Raw genomic sequence first — 22,557 nt, 5'->3', positions numbered from 1 at the left:
TCAAACACAACTGAATTTATCATGACACCACTGCAACTTGCATAGTTCTTACTCACTGGGGATAAATCACATTATTTTTTTCTTGGAAAACTGAGTAAACAATTTTTTACTCCTCTTAATACTTACCTTCCTCAACTGGGGAGATATGTTTGCTGGTTTGACTCAGAGCTGTCTGCCTGCATCTTCATAGAGTCTTGAACTTGGAAGAAACTTACTTATACAGAGACAGTCTACAGTCACAAGAGTGTTCACTGTCTGAATTGCTTACTGGCAAGCAGACTAAAACCACGTTTCAAAGGCATGAATACCAGATCTGCAATCAATTGTGACAGATATTAACTAATAAACTACATGTTTACCTTTTAAAGTCCTTTTCCTGCCTTCATTGCTACTAAAATTGTCTGTGCTCCACTTTCTGGAGATATTTGAATGAAAATCTCATTTCTTTATGAGCTGAGAAATGAAGTACATTTCTATGTAACAGTGCAGGGTGTTTTTAGACAAATGTATTAAAATTTATTATTAATTATCCTTTTATCCTTTATCCATAGCATAGCTAGTACTTTGTTTTAAGGGAAACAAACAAACAAACAAACAAAAAAAAAAACGGGGAAACAGAGGCATTAGTTTAAATGCAAATTTCACAAACTCTTCTCTATTCTGGACAGCTTCCCACAAAGTGTTTTGGGCTGGAACAGTTTTCTGAGCCATGCACACAGCAGAGGAATCCAAAGGAACTATTTAGTAACCACAGGTTGACAACACATTCTGTTATTTTTTTCCAGGCTACTTCCATTATACTTCATTTGAAAACAGAGTTACTTACATTCAGTTAACATAATGTATTTAGTGGACCCATCTGTTGAAAAATTTGTCCATGAGCTGGGAATGTATTCCCCATATCCAAACACATCCTTACTTTTAAACTTTTAAATAGGAAAAAAATTAAAAAATCACAGTGAAGCCTGAGAAATCTGCATTTCCTCCATATTATACATTGCAAAAATTCATGCTTAAAAATCAAAATAATAATATACAGTTAATAATGGCAAGCAAAATCAGATTAAGTGAAGGAGGGACACAATACCAGAAGTAGTACAAAAGTTACTCATTTTATCAATTAAAGCATCACCTGAAAGTTTTGATTCCAGTAAACATTTGTAGAAAGCTGCACATATTTGCATTTTGTTAATTGACTGATAAGCTTTCCACATAAAAAAGAAAATGCAAAACAGGATTTCTCAACAGGTATGGCACTATTTCTCTTTATATGCAACTGTTTGAATCACCATCTCTGCTACACATTGATAGAGAATGAACTAACAAGGTAAGTACAACTGAAAGAAATTACAAAATTTAATTTAAAAAAACATTCAAAAGATAAAGTCCATTGAAAATGAAATGACCAGCCATTTTAAACTTCCTCGAGACAGAAAATAAATAAATAAATAAATAAATAAATAATCCAAGTTTCATTTGAAACTTCATAACCTAAACAGCATTTACCTTTCTTCATTTTCGAAGGAGTGAACACTGTTTGACTCACAACTCAACAAATCACCAAAACCTTTTCATGTTACTTTACTGTCTCTTTTTATGAAATAATTCAGAATCCAAGTAAGAACGTTTCCATTCAAAATTCATGAGGTCAAAACACTGTCTGACATATTTTAAATTACCAGATATACATCACAATGTAATCAACATGTAATTTTTTTGAGATAGAGTGGTAGTAGGGTTTTAAAATCTTTTCTTGTCACATCTGTTTAAGTGTGAATAAAAATTCTGTACCGAATTTGTGTCATAAGCTGCTACGTGGCCCAAATAGAAGAGTATACCTTGTTGAGAAGGCATGTCAAATGCAGCATTGAAAGGCACTGGGCTTTACTAGTCTTTTCCTTGGAGATGGTAGCAATAAACAAGATAACCCAGTAAAAAGCCTGGCATCAATTAACTTTCAGTGATTGTTTGATATTTGGAGCTTGCTTTTGAGTTGGTATTTACGGTCATCCCTATTTTTGCAGTTGATAATTTTACTATAATTTGGAAATGGAATTCAGGTAGTGAGGAGTGGAAAAATTAGGGGAATATGTCTGGAAGCTACATAGGGAGATGGGCAGATAGCGTGAGAGTACATTAGGTCAGTACAAGCTGGCAGAATAGAAGAAACCAGTTATTCTTGCTTTTGTCAAATCAATATTCTTTGCTGGCATACTCATCTTTAATGACTGAACTCAAATATCAAAATTAACTTTCATTAAAAAAAAACAGAGAACAAGAGAAGTCCATCTTCATGGAACTGTGGATTATAGGAGCCAAAAGCTCAGACCTCTTATTTACATGGGCTAAGAAATCTTGAGATTGTAACTCAGCCCAGAGAAGTTTTCTGTCACTTATTCTGTTGGGTCATTGATCTTTAATGTCAAGAACTTTTTTCATAGGTTTTATTTTCTTCTTCTAACATACGAACTTAGAGGTTTTCCATAAATAACCAAGTTAATCACAAGAATAATTTGGAAAAAATAAAAACAATAACAAAGGCCGACTTAAAGTGATATGATTAAAGCACCATTACACTGCTTCAGACTGAAGTCAGAATTGCAACTCAGCTTCTGTTACCAGATCCCATATTCAACAGTGGCTTTCCTATCTAAGAATTCCTATGACAAGTATTCACACACAATGACCACTAACATCATTAAAATCACCATTTGTTTGCCATCTCTGATGAAACCATAGCTACATTATAGAGAACTCCCAAGGATTATTGACACTGCTACTCCAGTATGATATCTCCAAAGTCATTTATAAAGATAGTATCTACCATTAGAACATTAATTTTCTTCGGGTTAAGAGAAACAGAGTAACCTATTTCAAATATACTGTTCACAATATAGCTATTTCTAGCCATTAGAGATACTACAGTCATGGGTTGCTGTTCTCATCATATATATCTTTTTTCAGAGCAGTTACTTCTATGTATAGCAGATACTGCACATTCAACACTTACTGAAAACAAACATCAATAACTTGACTCAATCAGCATAATTAGAACTTTCAGTTGAGTTTTTATATAATTGCAATGAATACCTCTTTAACTCCTCGGAACTCCAGAAAGCAGGAACTTACAGCAGTACTGTTATATGTTTGTTTATTGTCAGAATGCTCCCGCAGTGATACACTGTCAAAATATATATGAGAACTTGAAATATGCAATACTTGAAATATGCAAAATATACAGAGGAAAACACAGCACTTTAAATGCTGCAAAATTAAAATAAACAAAGTTAAGGAGCCTATGAGAAAATTTAAAACTAATCAGAAAACAACCCTTTCTTTCTCTGTAACAGTAGCATTCATCACTGAAAATCGTTCTGTATGGCACTGGACTGGATTGGGATCAAGAAATGGTCATCCCAGCTGTTCATAGTTCTCTTCTAAAGGCTACAATGCCAGCCATAGAGGTATAGAAAGGAGAAAAAAATACTAAATACAGCCTGATCCCCTCTTGAAAATAGAGGTTGATTTAGATTAATACTGATTAGTGGTAAAAACATGCTGGTTTAAGAACATGAAGCCACCAGACAATGACATCAGTGCCAGCAGATGTGGCTGGACAGCTACAGGAATCACCCCTATTTAATCATTTACCCACCTCATGGGAATTAGTCACTTTGTTTATCTCATTTTCTACCTCACTGACTACTGCTCTGCTTTGGTTTTACTTAATGTGTTATTAAACTCACTGAAAGCCAGGATGGCAAAAACTGGAAGCTGTAAGAAATTTTTCTTTGGCTATAAAATCTTGGAAACAGTTATGATACTAATTATAATGTAGGTGAGACTAATATTAGTAAGTCTTAACTATGGTTGTCATAAAAACTCCATCTTTTCATTCAGTTGTAACTTAGATACGTTTTAATTGTTTTTGTTTTTTTTTTTGTTATTACATGCTTCCTAGTACATATCCTTTTTTTTTCAATAGTACAGACGAAAAAAGAAAAGCTGTTTCTGAAAACAAAGGTAAGGACTGGCATATTAATGTACTTAATAAACTGAGGAATAAAAAAGCTCTTGGTCTTGCTATGAAAAGCCTTACAGTTCCCATGTCTGCAAAAGACTCTGGAATTTTAACAGATTCAATTGTACTTCTGCAAAAAAATAAAATAAAATAAAATAAAATAATGTAAACAAAAATAGAAATTTTTAGAATTTCCCCTTTTAGAAAGGGGAAACTCCATAGACCAAAACAGAGGAGTTACCTGGATAGGCCAATTGGGAGACCTTTTGGGCAATGGGCAAGATGAGAGACAAAAGATACAGTCCTCAGGAGAGAGAAAATGAAAGTCTGTAACCACCATAAAGCACTTGCTTTCAGAGAGGAGATAGCCAAGAATCAGAACTCAAAATTCTATAGTCATGATAGTATTACACCTGTTTTATAGTAGAGAATACTAAAATTAAGCAGTACTAGTATTTTATTATACATGCTGTTATGTATTATGGGCTTGATCCATTTCAGTTAGTACTCTTCAAAACAAGAGATAACATGGTTGAGTAATTAGTATGTAATCATTCTCAATAGGCAATTTTCTTGCAGCCTTCCTAATTGGAGGATAAGGCTGTTAAATACTACCAATATAGGCTACATTATGCAACCACACTCAATGCCAGAAACCAGTTTCATTAATAACATGAACTAGGAGATTCATTTTGTAGAAACTCACAAAAAGCAGCAGAATATCACAGTGACTGGTATAGTAGCTGTAATAGTAGTTTTGCAGGTTCCAAGCCTACCAGTGACAGTACCAAGAGGATAGCTGTGCTTAATTGCACAGGTATAATGGGTGTGCATTTATATTGATACACTAAAATAGAACTGAACAACTTGTGCACTTCAGACACAGTCACCGAAGCTAAGCAGGAGTTTGCCCTTTGTTTTACTTTGACTCTCAGTCAAGACAGGAGAGGAAAGGACAGAGTTCAGGTCACAGTTCCTTTATTCAGTTTAAAATCTATTTCAGGGAATAGAAAGGCCATAGTTTAAAGACTCCATCCCCTATGCTATGGAGCTGGATGAGGTATAAGTACTTTTTCAGCACATCTTCCCACAATGGGAGCAGGAAAGAAACTTCTATGCACTATCCAGAATGTGACTGTGTTAAGAGATACAACATAGTGCCATTCTGAGAAAATCTAGGAAAGAGGAAAATAATTTAAAAAAAGGAAGAGAAAAATGTGAAAGAAGAGTTAAGAGATTGCTGATAAGAAAAAGGCCACAGAAAGAAAAAGATCTGAAAGAGAAGAAGATGGAGAACAGGAAATGAAATAATAAGGAATGAGTGGTAGAAGTTATGAATTTTAGGAAATGAATATTAACAAAATCTTTACCTTGCAGAGAGATGAGAAAATAAATGTATGTTTTATAAAATCATTTGGATTTCCAAATTACACATTCTTTCTCAAAACTGGTCTTATATAAATGTCAGCTTGATCAAACTCACATTTACAAAGTTAAATCTTACTATTTTCTTCATCAATGGCATTCCATATTCTAATTGGTATAGTGAAGGGACATTTTTTCAGGTATACAAGGGATCCCAATTGGTTTTCTTTCCCCCTCTCCCCTTCTTTCCCCCCCCCCCCCCCCCCCCCCCCCACACACACACATTCTCAGCCCTGGAAAACAAAAATTAATCTTGCATAAAGGGAAATAACACAAATCTTAGGGTTGAGCTGTCTATAGGAAATAAAGCTGAGAAGAGCAAGCAGGTCAGAGATGCATTAAGAGATACTTTCTTTACATCTTCAGTTACATGGTTACAATAACTGTGCCACAGTTCAAAGTCTTTTCATAAGATTACAAGAACTATCAAACTTCATTGCTTGTGACTTGCCTACTGAAAACAAATTACTTAAGTGCAGCTTTGGGTACTACCTGACTCACTATTGCTTAAAAGCATTCCTTATCAGTATAGAAATATTCAAGTGAAATAAGTGAAATAAGGCGAACAAACTCTGTACAGATGTCTGGTGACACACTGAATTACAGTGAATGAGCCAATGTTACCAGAACACAGTGATGCAGGAAATGAATATGGGTGTTGTGGGGCTGTACAGTATGTTTGAGGATCTGGGATTTGGCAAACCTGTCGCAGAGGAATGATTAAAACAGGAAGCTCAGCTAAATTAGGACCATGCAGCAGAACAAAATGACTATTTTTAGAAAATGTTGGCATCCGCATAGCCCAGGGAAAAGACTGGCCTCTTACTTTCAGTGTGACAGAAATGGCATCAGAGTAAGTTACAAGGACATTGCAAGAGATAAATGCTAGAGAAGTTAAATGAGACCGATAGAAGACAGCGTGAAATGATGGCTTAGGAGGAGTTCTGTAAAATAAATGTCAAGGGCTCTGTTACCCAGAGTCACAAAAATATAAATCCTTTTGCCAATTAATGAATGCGTTAGAGAATAAGTCAGTTTAGGACATCCTGGTATCAAACAGCTTTACCTCAGTTTGAATGCATATAGGAAAGAAAAAAAACAAACAAAACAATTTGTGAAGTATAAATACTGACATTGAGTGGGAATCCTTTGGGAAGGTTCCAGCTTCAGAAATACTGTTCTATGCATGCTGTGTCTGTGATACTTCATCATATTTTCAAATAACTCTTCACAGACCATAACAGATCGAGCTCAATTTAAAGTGAAGTGAAAGCCAGAATGCTTAAGAAGGTATTAGAGACAGGCTTCTCTGTTTAGAAAATGCTTTGCCATTGAAAATTGAGATTTCTTCTGTGATCTACTTATATTACCTCTCCTAGAAACAGCACTGTTTCCAGGTTCTTGTATTCCTCCACTATTTTAACAGCCATCAGACTGTCTAAAAAATTGGTTCCCTCAGTGAGAAATATTTACATTTCTAGCTGCTTTGACTAGTGTTTTATAGCAGTGGTTTTCAGACAGCAGTACTAGCAATCACTAATAGTCAGTCTATAAAATACTGTACTGTTATATGATTTTGTAACCTATCCATTAAACAAGAACATTAGTTGTGAAAGATTCACAACACTGACAATTAGTAAATACCCATCCAAGTTTTCACCCACAGTGTTTTTGATTCTTGCAATCAGTGGTGAAAGAAATGGGATGGTGTCATGTGAGTTACCATGTCAGTCCTTGCAGGAAATGAGATAATGGTCCTCACAAAAACTGAAAAAGCAAATATACAAATTTCTCTTTATAGTTCATATTTTCTAGAGCTTAAGAAAACCAAGGAGCAAGGAAAACAAACTCCAAATCCATCTTAAGCAAACTTCTGTTCAGTATCCTCCAGTAAACACAACACAATAATCTATAAATTTATTCCTGGACAGATTTCCATTTAAAGAGTAAACCTTGTTAGCCCACCTTTCACCATCTGGGATCAAAAGCATATGCTTCCTCTGTTCATGCCTTTCACTGAGCATATTCCCTTACTGAATTCTCCCTCCATTTCTAATACACCTGACAGATTACTGTGACATGAGGCCATATGAGAACACATATTCTTATGTACAGAGGAGTTTATCAAAGGATTTAGAGTACTGTTTGTCAATCATTACAATCAGCCACTAAGCCTTTCTACTCAGTAAACAAATAAAACATTTAGCTCTTCCTATTCAGCGGTGAACAGACTAGCCCTGCGCCAATCTTGAGAGCAGTGCTCTGTAGAGGATTTTTATAAGGACCTTTCAGCTGCAGTGAACCCCTCAAAAATTATTTAAGAATTGCCAGTACAATGAATCGTTTTGTTCCTCGTGGAACAGGGCAGGATGCCAAAGCTTGTATCTTCAGAATTTATCCCACAGAAAAGTGAGGTATATATGCTCTCAAGTTGCCAAATTACACTTCGCTGGACTGCACTGGTTTTATTCCCTTTCAGTATATTTGATAACACTCAGCTGCTTAGCAATTTGTCTTTCCCTGAGCTAGTTGCTTGTCAGCCCTCAGGACACTAACTCTTCAATGATAATAGACAGTAAGTCAGCTTCATCAGGGACTCAAATGCCTCTATGAAAATGTTTGTAGCATGGGGAATAAACAAGAGGAAGTGGAGCTGCGCACATGCTTGCAGGGCTTTGATCTCAGTGGCATTACAGAGACACAGTGGGGTGGCTTCCATGATTGGAGCACTGAAATGGAAGGATACAGGCTTTTTAGGAAAGACGGGCAGGGTAGATAAGGAGGGAGGTATAACTCTCGATGTCAGTGAGCAGCTAGAATGTATGGAGCTCCATCTGAGAGCTTATGAGTCAAGATAAAATGGAGGGCAGGGATAGATGACATTGCAATGAGGGTCTGCTACAGGGCATATGACCTGGATGTCATACAGAGTATAGATATATAGAAGCTAGAAGCAGCCCTGGCCTTCATTGAATCCAGAAGGCTCCCAGATTGCGTTGATGATAACTTCCTTATCCGAGTGACAAAGAAGCTAGTGAGAAGAGATTTTGTACTTGACCTCATTCTCACCAGCAAGAAGGGACTGGTGGGGAATGCAAAGTTCAAGAGTGGCCTTGGCTGTAGTGACCCTGAAATGGTGAAGTTCACAATCCTTAGTGGAGAAAGGGATGAGCAAAGTAAATTCACTACTGTGGACATCAGGAGAGCAGACTTTGGTCTTTCTGTTTTTCTCTTCCTCCCTCCTTCCCAAGGAACAGTTTTGTGAAAATAGCATTAGAAGTACTCAAGTATTTGAAGTTAGAAATACATTTTAAATATCTTACTGAACTCAGCTTTCACAACAATGAAGTCTGGCTGTGGATTTTCTTCTCCCCATGTGTAAAAAAATTATGAAGACAAAATTATTCTGGGATTAGCTAACTTCCAGAAGTAATAGATTTAATGAGACTTTCTAATTTGGTGGTAATATTTGAATTGCATTGTTGAGCATATCATAAAAAATAAATAGTACTAGTCCTTGTTATAAAGATATAAGATGACATTTTTTAGAATGACAACCAATCCTTGGAACTCAAGGAATCTCGAATAGCCCACATGAGCAATATAAAGTACAAACTCTGACATACACTATTATAACAATTACTGAAGAGTGTCAGGGTGGGAAATTTCATATTTACAAGGCTGCATAGTACAGAACACAGTCCATCAATATGGCAAAATGTACTTAAAAACCAATATAAACTAGTCTAACTGCTTGAGACGTCATTCAAGCTGTCACTTCAGAGAACACCAAAGTTATTTTTCAAAATCTAACATAAAACAGCTTTGTTATATTGATGTATCTAGAAACAGTACTACATACTCTCATTCTATATTTCTTCTTCTTCTTGTTATTGTTTAAGGGATATATATATATATATATATATATAAATTAAAAAAAGAAAAAGAAAACAACAAAACAAAGATTAATTCCAGGCTATAACATACTTTACAACCCTCTACAGATATGCGTGAGAGTCACCTGATCACCAGAGATGATAGATCATAGAATCACTTGGGATGGAAGAGACCCCAAATATCATGTTGTTCAAACCCCCCTGCAAGAGGCAGTTGCCAGCTTTTGTATCAGTCTGCCCAGGAACCTATCAAACCTGGCTTTGAATGTCTCCAGGGATGGGGAATCCACAACCTCTCTGGGCAGCCCAAACCTGTGCGACAACTCCCTGAGTAAAGAATTTCTTCCTAATATCTAACCTAAAATCTTTCTGTAAAACTATTGTGTGATTTCAGCCACAAGACTTTAAAAAATCTCTCTTCACTACAGTAATTTTCAGGATTTAATTAATATAGCACATACTTCAAAACTGTAATTCCTCTGCACTTTAGTGAATTTAATAATGTAGAATGTATTTTATGATGTTCTCTCCTTGACTTTCACTTTCAGCAGAGGTGATTTAGGAGAGTAAGGAACAAAAGCAACATAAAATCAACATAGTATTTCAACTGATTATTTTTTCATACAAGATATTTGGATCATGACAAAGCTTAAATTTTAATCTGTATGTTATGTGTGAATGAACTATTTTTCTCTGTATTAAGTTTCATCTTAAGTTCCTTGGAAATAGTCATTATTTGCACTGATTTGCATAGAGGTAAAAATACGAACAAGCTGGAAAACAACAAAAACATAAAATATTTACTAACTTATCCCTCTCAAATCTCATCTTTTCAAATATTTTCAAGGAGTGTTATCTCACCACCTCCACAACCTGTCCATATTTTTTCTATTGTTCTTTTTAAATTTTTCTCGCTCGCTCTAACATTTCACAAGTTATATTAGATCTTGCTTTTATTTTCTGCCATAGTTCTTCCAAAAGTCAAATCTCTACTACTTATGTCTGAAATCTATGGGGAAAAAAAAAAAAAAAAAAGCTGAATGTTGTGTATTTAATAAGATTCCAGACAAACCATTCTTAGATGACACTATTAGAAATATACTACAAATACTCAAAAGCTTCAACTGAATGACTGTGCTGCAATTCTCTTGCTTCAAGTACTTCAAAGCAATATAGCTTTTCTCATTTCTGAATTCTGAAGATGAGGTATCATGTTTATCAACTTTTTGACAAATCTAGGCCATTTAACCTAATATACTCAGAAAATCTATATAAACTTTTTTCTCCTTCTTCCCTTTAAATCTGGATACAAGAATCATCTACTAAAGTCCGAGAGCAGTTCAAAAATAGAAAACAAAATGACACTGGAGTAACAGAGCAGACTGCCTTTTCCACATCGTAAACAAAGCCAAACAAAATTCACTCAAGTAAACACAATTTTAGACACTTACACAGTGATGTAACATAAGCTTGACAAGATATCAGTCAGAGGATGTTTAAAAACTGACCTATAAAATGCTAAAAAGTTCCTGCTTCAGAAAAAGAAGAAACACTGCAAGAAGTGAGACACTGTAGTCTGCTGCGTAAGGTCATTAAAATAAATTGTTTCTCAATAAGCAGCTCATTTGACAGATGAGTTGTGCCAGGATGAAACTTATTGCTTACAGTTTTATGGTTGTAGGGTTTGTATGTTTTTACATATGATATCATTACTTAAATAAATGTGCAAGAAGCTTATATTGGTTCTATTTCAATTCAGCCACTTTGGCAAATTCTTCATTTTCTGTAATTTCTGAAGAAGATACATAATAAACCTAAAGTAAACCTAAATTAGCAGCTAACTGTCCTTCAACTACTACAGTGAGAAATTATATGATGATTGTTCTTTAAACAACAAAACAGATTTGAGAAATTGCTCTCATGCTCCTTGTTAAGTCAGGAATAAAGTGAATTTTTACCACTCTATTCTCTTGCTCTGTAATCCCCCAGCTAGAAATCTGCAGAGATACTGTTCTAAAACATGGATAAAAGCATCTTGAAAATGTGCTACTTTGAGATCAAAATTCAGAGGGCCCTTAAATTAGAGCACAGACTAATATTTCTTTCTTTTCCTCAACCACCTCTCCTTTCACATTTCACGAAACTGTGTCGGGACTAGCTTGCTGCAGCAGAATTAGAATTCAATTTAGAAGATTTGAACTGCTTAGATGTTAAACACATCATCGTGCTAAAGACACACACTTCTGTTCCACAGCAGTAAGTAACACAGAGCCTAGCTGCCCTTTACTGATGGTCACTGAAAATAGCAATCACTGTCAGTCACATTCAGCACATACTTACTATGCGCTGCCCTGGCAATCCTGGCTGAAATTAAGCACTGCAAGACCACACAGAGAGCCTGAAACCACCTGTGAAGGAAGGTATGGTATACAAATTGGACCAAATACATACAATTCTTGAATGCTAAAAAGCATCTTTCAAAAGTTGGTAAGAAACATCAGAAAGTTCTCATAAGAATTGTCAGGATAATAATGCCAATTATAGAAAGGAATCTTAGCTAAAAAGTCAGTATAAACATTTTAACATAAAATTAATGCATTGTTTAAAACATTTCTACAGTCTCTACCATGGATGCCATCTTTTGTGATTTTTTGGTTATCAGTATTCCACATCATAACATCATCCACATCCACATCATGCACTGAGAATTAAAGAGTTAATGCTCCAGTTCTGGGCACCTGTCCCAGAAGAGAAGAACTACATTCCCCAGAGGACTTTGTGTTCAGAGAGGAGATCAAACACCTGGCAAAGTCATGAGACCTCTCTCTCACCTTCTGCTCACCCCTATTGCACATCTCATCTCAGAATTAAATTAAGGCCCTCGGCTTTCAGACACTTTCTCTTTCTCTTTTTTTTTTTTTTTAATTTATTTACTAGCTTCAATTCTAATTATATTGTATTATATTGTATTACAGTGTGTTATCTTCCATTCCAATACCCTATTTAGTAAATTAGTTTGTTTCTCCTTAGATCATTGCCATTGTTTTGTTTTTAGGCCCATATCCCTACCCTTTCCCTTTTTTCCCCTTTTCCCCTTACCGGATCGTGAGTTCCCCACTCTGATAGTCACGGAACTGGGCCGAACCAGCCCATAAACTGTTGAAACACAGGGTTCAGAGAAGGAAGAACTCTAATGTCAGTTATTACATTACAGAAGAATATCTTCCTTTTTTCATTATTTTCACCAAATAAATTCCAAATAAATAAATAGAAACTCCTATCTGTATGTAACATTTGGTTTCAAAATCCAAATGCCAGAAGTCATGAAAAGCAGGTGCAGAAGTAACTCAGAACACATTTTAATGCCTACCAGAAACAGATAACACAAATAATTTACTGTTGGTTTCAGTGTCCTCGTGTTAACTCACTATTGCCTACCCAAAACTGAAAGGTCACCAGTTCTGCAACTAAGAAATATCAGTCAAGAAGCTCATTTAAGATTAACAACAAGCTATTAACTTTTATCTGTTATAGGAAAAAGGGGATCAGTAAAGGAAATTAAGCACAGCAGGATTTGTTTCAGGTTCAGAATACCATTTAGTGCATGAAAATTCATTAATTCAGCTGAGTTCTTACCTCATGGTGAGAACTATGGGCTTGGCAGCTCAGGTTTGTCTCTCATTGTGCCTAAGTCCCTAGCACACAGACACAGATAGCTGGGTATCCAGAGATAAATACCCTGTTGCTCACCACGTCAGAAATCACCTCCCTTCCATGCTCCTAAATTCCTGTGAATTATATTTAAAGCAAAGGGACGGAAGAAAGAATTTAAAGATAAATAACAGGACAACATAAAGATACAAGGCAGGAATGGTGTTTACACTGCCCCACTGAGGCCACACCATTGCCCTTGGCTGTGAAGGACATACTCATACTACAGAAATGGGTGAGAACAGAGGAAGCACAAGCTGGAAAGACTTGACAGATGGATCCACTTTATTTCTGGTACTGGGACCCAAGCAGACTGTGACAATGTTTGTTTGTATACAGTTTTCTTAATGAATGAATTTTTCTTCTTGCTGCCTGTAAGAAACTGCAGACTGGGTTGCAGATCCAGGCTATATGTGGGAAAATCAAACTGCAATGAGTGAGGATGCAGAAGGAGCATTGATCATGCTTCAGACTTACATTTGTGATACTTTTTGATACTGTAGCATAAATGGGAGAGGCTATCACATCTGAAGAATCACTGCAGACACAGCACTCAGACACTCCAGTAAGTGGAAAAGGATAGCAGAACCTTTAAGCATAACTGGCTGTGATCTTTAGCTACCAAAGATCACCTTTCAACCAGCTTCACTATTCTCTGAGTGTGGCAGTGGCCAGCAGGCGGACATACATACAGAGAAACCAGAGAATTCTAAAGAGCATGAACAAAGCCACTTCATGCTAAGAGAAAATGGAGTAAAAGGAAAAGGAGCATGCATCTAAACCTTATGCTATACAGTTGTGCAACTCTCAATGAGTTTGCAGTCCATTTACTAAAAAAGTCCATTAAGAAGTCCATTTACTAAAAATAAATGAGATGCTTATCTTTTGATACGAGGTTGAATGCATCTATGGTCTAAAATATAAAAGTTGTATTATATTATTTAATATTAGAAACATTTATTTACTTTTTTACTTTGTTAAACATAATACAGCTTACTCCAAAAAGAATTTTTAATAGATCTCTTTTTCACTGAAGGAATGATATATGCCTTTAAATTTAAAATATTGCTATGTCTGGAATTATGGCTACAATTATGGAGGATTGTTCAGTGCCTTCAGCAGTGACATAATATAAATGCTCCGTAATAATTTCATTCACCCTCCAAATGTTCATTCAGATTAATTTACACAAGTACATTGCCCATTTCCTCACATGCCACAGAAAGAGTTGCCCTAGAGTGAAAGATAATCGCTCTTTAGACTCAGTGTTGCTCAGCTGAATGGGGTGAGACGTTCTTGTGGAAATGCAATGACTGTACAGCCAACCGCTGCACAAGTGACTATATAAAAAGTTGTTTCTATAAAAAGTTGACTTCTATGACAACAGTTAAGGGAACTTTGCATCAACAGCACAAAGAAAAACGTTTACATAAATAAAAACCTGTGCAAGATAATTACAGTAATACTGACAAGTTTCATTGGGAAAGGGAAAATGACTGAGAGCAATACAACCAAACCTAAGAGCTATTGTTATTTTTTATATATAAGCTGTAGTACAAAATATAGCATTCAGTGAGAAGAAAGTCACTTTATAGCAGTGTAACTGAAAGCACAACCTGTCTTAATTTTTTTGTATAGCAATGTCTAACACTAATTTTCTAAAGATCATAAAAGCATTTATTTTGTGTATTTAAAACTCTATAATCAATAAGATTTACTCTGAATATGGAATGAATTAGCTACACCTTATCTATAACTGGAAATATAACAATTTATAGTATTATTTATGATATCACTACTGTTCATAATTTAGAAGTTAAACGGGAACTATGGGAGAGAGTCCAGAGGAGTCTGAAAAAGAGAAGGCTGAGAGAGGATCTTATCAACTCATAGAAATATCTAAGGGGTGGGCGTCAAGGGGATGGGGCCAGGCTCTTTACAATGGCACCCAGTAACGGGGCAAGGGGTGGCAGACACAAACCAGAACACAGGGAGTTCCATATGAACATGAGAAAAAACTTTTTTACTTTGAGGGTTACAAAGCACTTAGATGAGTCTAGTTATGGGTTATGGAGTCATTTTCTCTGGAGATATCCGAAACTCACCTGGATGCTTTCCTGTGTAATCTACTGTAGAGAACCTGCTTTAGCAGGGAGTTTGGGCTAGATGATCTCCAGAGGTTCTTTCCAATCCCTATAATTTTGTGATTCTGTAATGAAGGTAAAAGCTTGGGCCAAGTATCAGATGTCTAAGAGAAAACTACTTCCAAACCCCATGTCACAAGCAGGAACATCTTCCACCAGATCAGTTTGCCCAAAGCACGATCCTATCTGACCTTCAACATCCAGCATCCACAACATTCCAGGCAGTCTGTTACAGTGCCTCATTATCCTCATAGTGAAGAATTTCTTCCTGATGTGTAATATCTCAATCTCCTCTTGTTTAAAGTCATTATCTCATCCCTTATCACTACATTCCTTAGTAAAGAGTCTCTTCCCAATTTTCCTGTAGATCTCTTTTAAGTGCTGGTATGCTACTAGAAAGTCTACCCAGAACATCCTTTTTTCTTGTCTCCTGACTGAGCAAGCCCAGCTCCCTCAATCTTTCTTCATAGGAAAGATGCTTCTACCCCCTGGTCATCCTCATGGCCTCCTCGATATCTGCTCCAACAGCTCCATGTCTTTCTTGTGCTGCAGGCACCAGAGCTGAACAGAGTACTCCAGGTCAGATCTCACGAAAGCAGAGTAGAGGAGTGCAATCACTTTCCTTGACCTGCAGCTACACTTCTTGTGACTCAGCCCAGAATAAAATTAGCTTTTTGGGTTGCAAGTGCACACTGCCACCTCATGCAAAGCTTTTCATGAAACAACAGTCTCAAGTCTTTCTCCGTAAAGCTGCTCTCAATCCATTCCCTGCCCAACCTGTATTTGTGCTTGGGATTGTCCCAACCCAGGTGCAGGACTTCATATTTCGCCTTGTTGAACTTCTTGAGTTTTGTACAGGCCCACCCCTCAAGCCTGTCAAGGTCCCTCTGGACATGTTGACATGTCCACAGCATGTTGAAAGCACCACACGGTTTTGTATTGCTGGAAAACTTGCTGAGGCTGTACTAAATCTCAATGACCACATCATCAACAAAGACGTTAAGTAATACCAATCCTAATACAGACTGCTGAGGAAAGTCACCTCATTGGTCTCCTCCTGGACACTGAGCTGTTGACTGTAATTCAGTGTGACCATACAGCCAGTTCCTAAATCCACTCAGTGATACATCCATCAGATCCATGTTTCTCTAATTTAGAAACAAGGATGATGTACATGACGGTATCAGTAACATGCTTAATAGTTTATACTATATTTTATTTTTTCCTAAATTTTTCCTTTTATAAACCCTGCAAAAACCTACCAGACAAACTATTTTTACTTTTGAAAGTAATTACTTCCTTGTTCAGAAATTTGCAGATGAAATTTTCTCTCTCAGTGGAAACCTCTCCATTACCTTCAGTGGAAACCTCTCCATTACTTTCAAAAACACCAAAGACTTCACATTTCTCAATGGTTATTTTCAGTTAACAAGAATGTACTGAATCTCATATTATATTTTCACACTCTCATTGCACTCCATAAAGATATAGCAACTGACAGAACTAAGGAACCATCCCCAAACCTCTGATTCTATAACAAATAGAGTGGTATTCTGTGCAGCGGTACAATTAAGATACTAAAACTCCATGATTTCACTTATGCCAACAGCTGCAAGAGTATATTATAGGGACTGCTGTTGTGAGAGGATCTTCTGAATTTGTCCTTTGCAGAACAGCCTATACTCCATTAGCCACACAATCTATCTTCACACAAAGCAAATAAAAATTAGTAATTATTTCACTTACTGTATCATAATATCACATTTTTCTATTGTAATCAAATGGACTTGTGTCATAATCTGTCTTGCTTCTCAAAATACTTGGGCAGAAATAACTTCAGTTCAGACTTTCAAAAGAACACATCATTCATTATGCCTCATGTACTTATAAGAGGTAACGAAAGGGAGAAACAGTAAAAATGAGCAGGTTATCAAATGTAAAGAAAACAATATTTTGCACTGTTATATCCACTAATATTGACTCAACTTTACAACAATGCTGGTTTTAGATTTTAAATTTAAACTTCATATATGCTTCTTTTCAGAGATTAAAATTAATAAAATGGAGATAATTCCCATTTTTTAAAATAAATGTGAATTAAAAAAATTTAAAACTTTTATAATCTACATTTTGTCACCTGCACTATAAGACTCCTCCTGGAGCTAAACTCAGATAAGTCTTTCACACGTACAAAACTATTTGCAGTTTTCTAACTGTCACTCCATTTCAGTTTGGGAGAATAAATATTTATGATCGTTCACGGAAGCTTTTGATCAGCAATCAGTGTTTTAGAACCATCGCTCTTACTCTTTTGTAATGTTTGCATCCTAGTCACTGTCTTTACTTCAGCAGTAGGCAAGCAATAAACACAGCAGGAGGAAACTGACATAGATGGACAATCTGATTTCAGTCAGAGTAGACAACAGCTGAAATGGAGGGGGATAGAAAACATGCTAAAAGCCTTAACAAGAAAAACTTTAATTTTCTTAAAATACAAATTCTATTAGTCACACTACCATTATATGAAAAGACATTCAACTTACTACAATAAAAAAACATCAGTTAGAATGTTTTCATAGGGGCCATTTTCTGCATTTTCTGGTTGCATAAGGGCTCCTCCCACACAGCACAGAAAATGATTACATATAACAGGAACTTTTGTTATAGGAGTTGCCTAATAATTTCATGAATACATTCTAGCGTGCATGCTAGCTCCAGCTCCCTAAGCAAGCTCATGCTCTCCCTCTTACTTATAGAAACATTCTTGTTAATGGAACTTAAATATTTCTAAATTTATAAGGAAGTCTCTCAGTTCTCTCATATGCACTGAGAAATTCCATCCTTTAATGCTCCCTCAGGCTTTTTTTTTTTTCCCATTTTAGTAAGGAAAGGATCCTGCTTTCAGGTGTGTTTTGTGTTTGTATTTTCAGGGGTGTTATTAGCAATGATACCATCGACCACAGTGTTCCATGTATAAGTAAGATGGTATGGACTTTCTTCTGAGCTCTCTAATGGACACCTTTTTCTCCAAGTTGCATTTACCAGGACATGGTTTAATATCTAGAAGCATTTTTTTCCTTCTAAAAAATCTTAGTATGGAAGCAATATTTGAGATCTCTACACATTGCAGTTCTGTAACTGTTTTTGATGGAGAAAGATTTAACCAAGGAAAAATTCTAAAATGAAGCAATCAAACAAAATTTCCACAAATGTAAATTAAAAAAAAAAAAGTAAAAAATGAAGAAAATCTGTAAATTACAGCACTAAAATTTAAATATGAAAAATTTGTGAACTCTAGGACAGTGTATTTATCTTTTATTAGGTATGAAAATAGACAAGAGATGAGTAATATGGGCATTATTCTTCATTACACTCAACTGTTATTAATATCTGCAGCATTCATTGAGGTTTTCCTTTATGAATAAAGAAACCAGAATAGTAGTCTCAATGTTTAATTTATTTTGTACTTAGAAATTAATTTCCTGTCAGCCTTTTTTTGTTTCTTCAAAATGCTTCAAACCTGATTAACATCATATAAAAGCCTCTGACAACCTGCACAGGTTTTTATAGGTCTTATGAAACACTGGTATTAGCCTGGTAGCAATTTGCACTTTTATACAATTCCTTGTCATTTTTTAAGCTTTGAACTAAGAGTGAAATGAAAGCATCCTCTTTTTTTCATTTTGTCTCAGGTTTTCTATATATTCCAGTTTTTTAACACAGATACCTTTTACTGCATACAGTGTACATTAGTGACATCACTACTAAGCAGAGGAGGGTGATTTTGCCGTAATAAAAAAATTATACAATAGAAGTGTGTAGCTGTTTTGATACATGAGCAATTATATTTTAAAGGACTGCATTAGTCTTTAAACATGTATGGTAAAGTTTCTATTGTGTCACTTCTAACATGCTGAACTTCAAAAGTATCTCTGCATCTTCTTTCTGTAATGCATTTTCAAGGCAGTCATTGTCTAGGGGAACTAGAGCTCCCAAGGGCACCAATCAGCATTTGGTAGGCTGCTGTGCTTGCACGATGTCCCACTGAAATCAGTGGGATATCAAACAACAATAGCAATCCAGAAACATGTAAGAAATCACTAAATGAGTACCTAAAAACAGACAAAGAAGGTAAGATAATATGCTAGAATTAAAATAGAAAATTGCAATTATGTTTTTCAGCGGCAGACTTTTAAGTTTTGAGAGACCTCTGAAAAATATCCACAACTGAAAATACATTATGTTCATTACCTTGATTATATGTGCCTACTTTGGAATTTATCTGACAGAGAAAAGCAATTTAGATGTTTCAATAAGGACAAAATAGGATTTCTGCAGCTTAGCTTAATTCATCAGCCTTCTAAGTTGTAAAAATAGAGCAACAAACACAGTTTCAAAATCACTATTTTAATGACAGACTTATCCTTACCGAAAATCTTACTGAGGTTGTATATTCCACAAAGACATAATTTGCCTTTGCGTAATATACGCAGGATACAGAAAAAAAAAAAGTTTCCCCTTACAGCAAGACGATGTTTACCCAAATGAAAGGAACTACCAAACAAACAAAAACCTAAGGCAAAGCCAAAGGGAGAACAGGTACCCCATTGTGCTGCACTGACCTCTTCTTTTTTTTTTTCTGCTCTGATATCATAATCTTCAGACCCATGCAACATCTGAAATAACTTTGACAATAATATTAATTCCTATGTACAGTTCTTTACTCCAAAGACTGAACTGTGATTCTATTCTCCCTCAATATTAGTTATTAGCAGAATGATCATTTTAATTCCAGAAACAGAAGGCCATGCTGGCAGCTGAATCAAAGTTTCCCTAGTATACATTGCCAGAGATAACTACAATAAAGGAGCATCATTTCCACCCAATCTGCTCAAACACTACTATACCCCCCTGTGGTCTGCTCTTAATAGCTTTAGGTACAAAACATTAAGAAACAAACGTAAAGCAGATGGAGACAGCTCAGAGGACAGCAGTATGAATGGCGACACATACAAAATTATGGCCTATAGACTGTGAGAATTCAAGTCCTCCTAGTCATGAACGAAGAAGACTGAATCTCACTTTTCTAATATATATATGTAATATATGCACATATATTAAAAATTGTGCATCTAGATATTTTGTATATGCACATAAACTTACGTATAGATGTAAATATAAAAAGAAAAAAGAGAATGGAAACAAGCTGCTGCCCATGTTTAATGTGAATAAGATAAGTACGAGATTAAATCACAACGAAGATGACATAGGAATTTTCCAGTAGCAGAAACCCTTCATCAGTTCACAGAAATCAACTGCCTATGAGGACTGTGAACTTTCTGTTGCTAGATATGTTCTACTCTATTTTTTTTTTTCCCAAGAATTAATTAAATAAAAATATTCAAGGAATGGTTCAAGTACAGTTGATCTCATGCTCTAGGGAAGGACTAGGCAGATTGGTCTCATTTCAACCTTTTTTTTTTTTTTCCCTAGAATATCACCTTTTTTGAAAACTAGTTTTCAGGTAAATTAAATTTCCATTAAAAAAAAAATCCTTTAAAAAAAAATAAATTGCAGTAATAGGAACTAAATCCAGCATTGCAGTCTACCAAATTATGGCATGTATTACATTTTAAAAGTCCTATTCCTGAGAGATTCTTTTATAGGTAAAATGAATAAGAAAATGAACAAGGGAGTTACAGAGCATTCTGAAGAGCCATTTGAAAATATTTATAACCTGTTCATTAAACTTGTCAAAACAGGGTGCAGCACAGATAACAACTTCAAAACACTTCAATTTATGTACAACCAGCAATGCCTAAACAAGACAAAACTAGGTTTTAAAAAACACCCCCTTTAAAGAAAACCTAAAGCTTCGTATCAAGCATCAGACACTCATTATGTGTACTGTGTCTTTTTTTTTTATGGGTATATGATGGCTTTGTCCAGTTTTTGTTAAGATTGTTTTGACAGAGAAACTGAAAGCACTGAGGAGTAACTAGTGACTATTAGACCATTCAGATCTATTAAGTCCTATTTGCATTTGCACTTACTATGTATATGTAAGTTCTGTTCACCTTGCAGGAAATTCTTTTTATTATTATTACTGCAGTGATAAACTATTTTTTTTTTAACATCTCTGCATCCTGTCTTAAGTGGGATTATAAAATGTAATTTGGCAAAATTCACACTCATAAAACTGGCAGGCTTCCATCATAAACTTACTGTCATGATTCCAGTACACGAAGGTACACACATAAAAATGCTTTGCTAGCTGCAGGATGTAAATACTAATCAAAAGAGTGAAATTCACTACTGAAACAACCCAAATCTACCTTTTCCTTCGGCAGAGGCCTTATGCCTGCAGAACATGTGAAGGCTGAGCTCAAAGAGGTAATTCTTAATGTGACTCAGAAAAAAATGCCATTACTGGGGCTGCAGAAGCTCTGCTGGGGAGCTGGCAATCATTCACTGGTTAAAAGTAAGCACTGAGGGGAAAATATGTATTATGTTAGAAAGAAGCAAAAACAACCTTAAAGATGTTTACAAGTACAAAATATTTCATCAACTGTTTTTCATCAGTGATGATTACGCAGCAGATTTTTGCTCTAATCTGTAGGATTCTTAATTCACATTCAGAGACATAAATGGCTCTTAATTTGCTGACATAGACAAAAAGCTCCCATAGCCTGAAAAAGACAGAAGTGCTTAAAGGGAAAATAAATCAAAACCATAAAATTCTGACTTTGAAATCTCTATGATATTTCCTGAAAACATTTAACCTCCAAAACCAGCATGCTTAGATTATTTTCAGTCATGATCTCTTCTTGGAAAATCGTATCTACAGAAAATGGTCACAAAAACCAACACATTTACTTCATTAAATGTAATCCTTTTTTTAGAATGAATGGCACAAGTCCAGAAAGGAAGAGACTATGATCATTGGCCAAATGATTATTAAGTTCTACACTAATTAATTCTACATTAAATTCTATACTCTGAAGACAACATTTAAATTAAGTAAACTGGAGTAGAGAAAACCATTAACACTCTAACCATCAATAACATTTTTAATTGCATTGGGCCTATTTTATTTTTGGCCTACATGCTGGACAGAATATTCCAAAATTTCAGTAGACCGCAAGTCTATAGATTGATATTTTTTTCAGCAAGCAGCTCTCAAGACAAGAAAAAGTGACTGATGGCAATTAACCACTCTGAAAGGAAGAAGCCATGGTCCAAAAGCATACCTGTATTTCTAAATTAATCCCAGTCATCATGTATCACTTCCAAAGTTCTGCCATAGATAAAAATGTAAACCCTGTTTAACTAGGAGCAAAATCTGACATTTTTTGAAGGT

General features: G+C 35.5%; 1 protein-coding gene across 9 annotated transcripts in view; it reads right to left on the bottom strand.

Annotated features, from left to right (window-relative positions):
- SNTG1 (syntrophin gamma 1) overlaps positions 1 to 22,557 on the bottom strand; it is a 337,041-nt gene that overhangs the window by 168,341 nt on the left and 146,143 nt on the right. The gene's annotated exons all lie outside the window — the stretch shown is intronic.

Source organism: Meleagris gallopavo, chromosome 3, assembly GCF_905368555.1.
Source record: "Meleagris gallopavo chromosome 3, MGAL_WU_HG_1.1, whole genome shotgun sequence".
Taxonomy (NCBI): Eukaryota; Metazoa; Chordata; class Aves; order Galliformes; family Phasianidae; genus Meleagris; species Meleagris gallopavo.
This window is presented reverse-complemented; position numbering and strand designations above follow the sequence as displayed.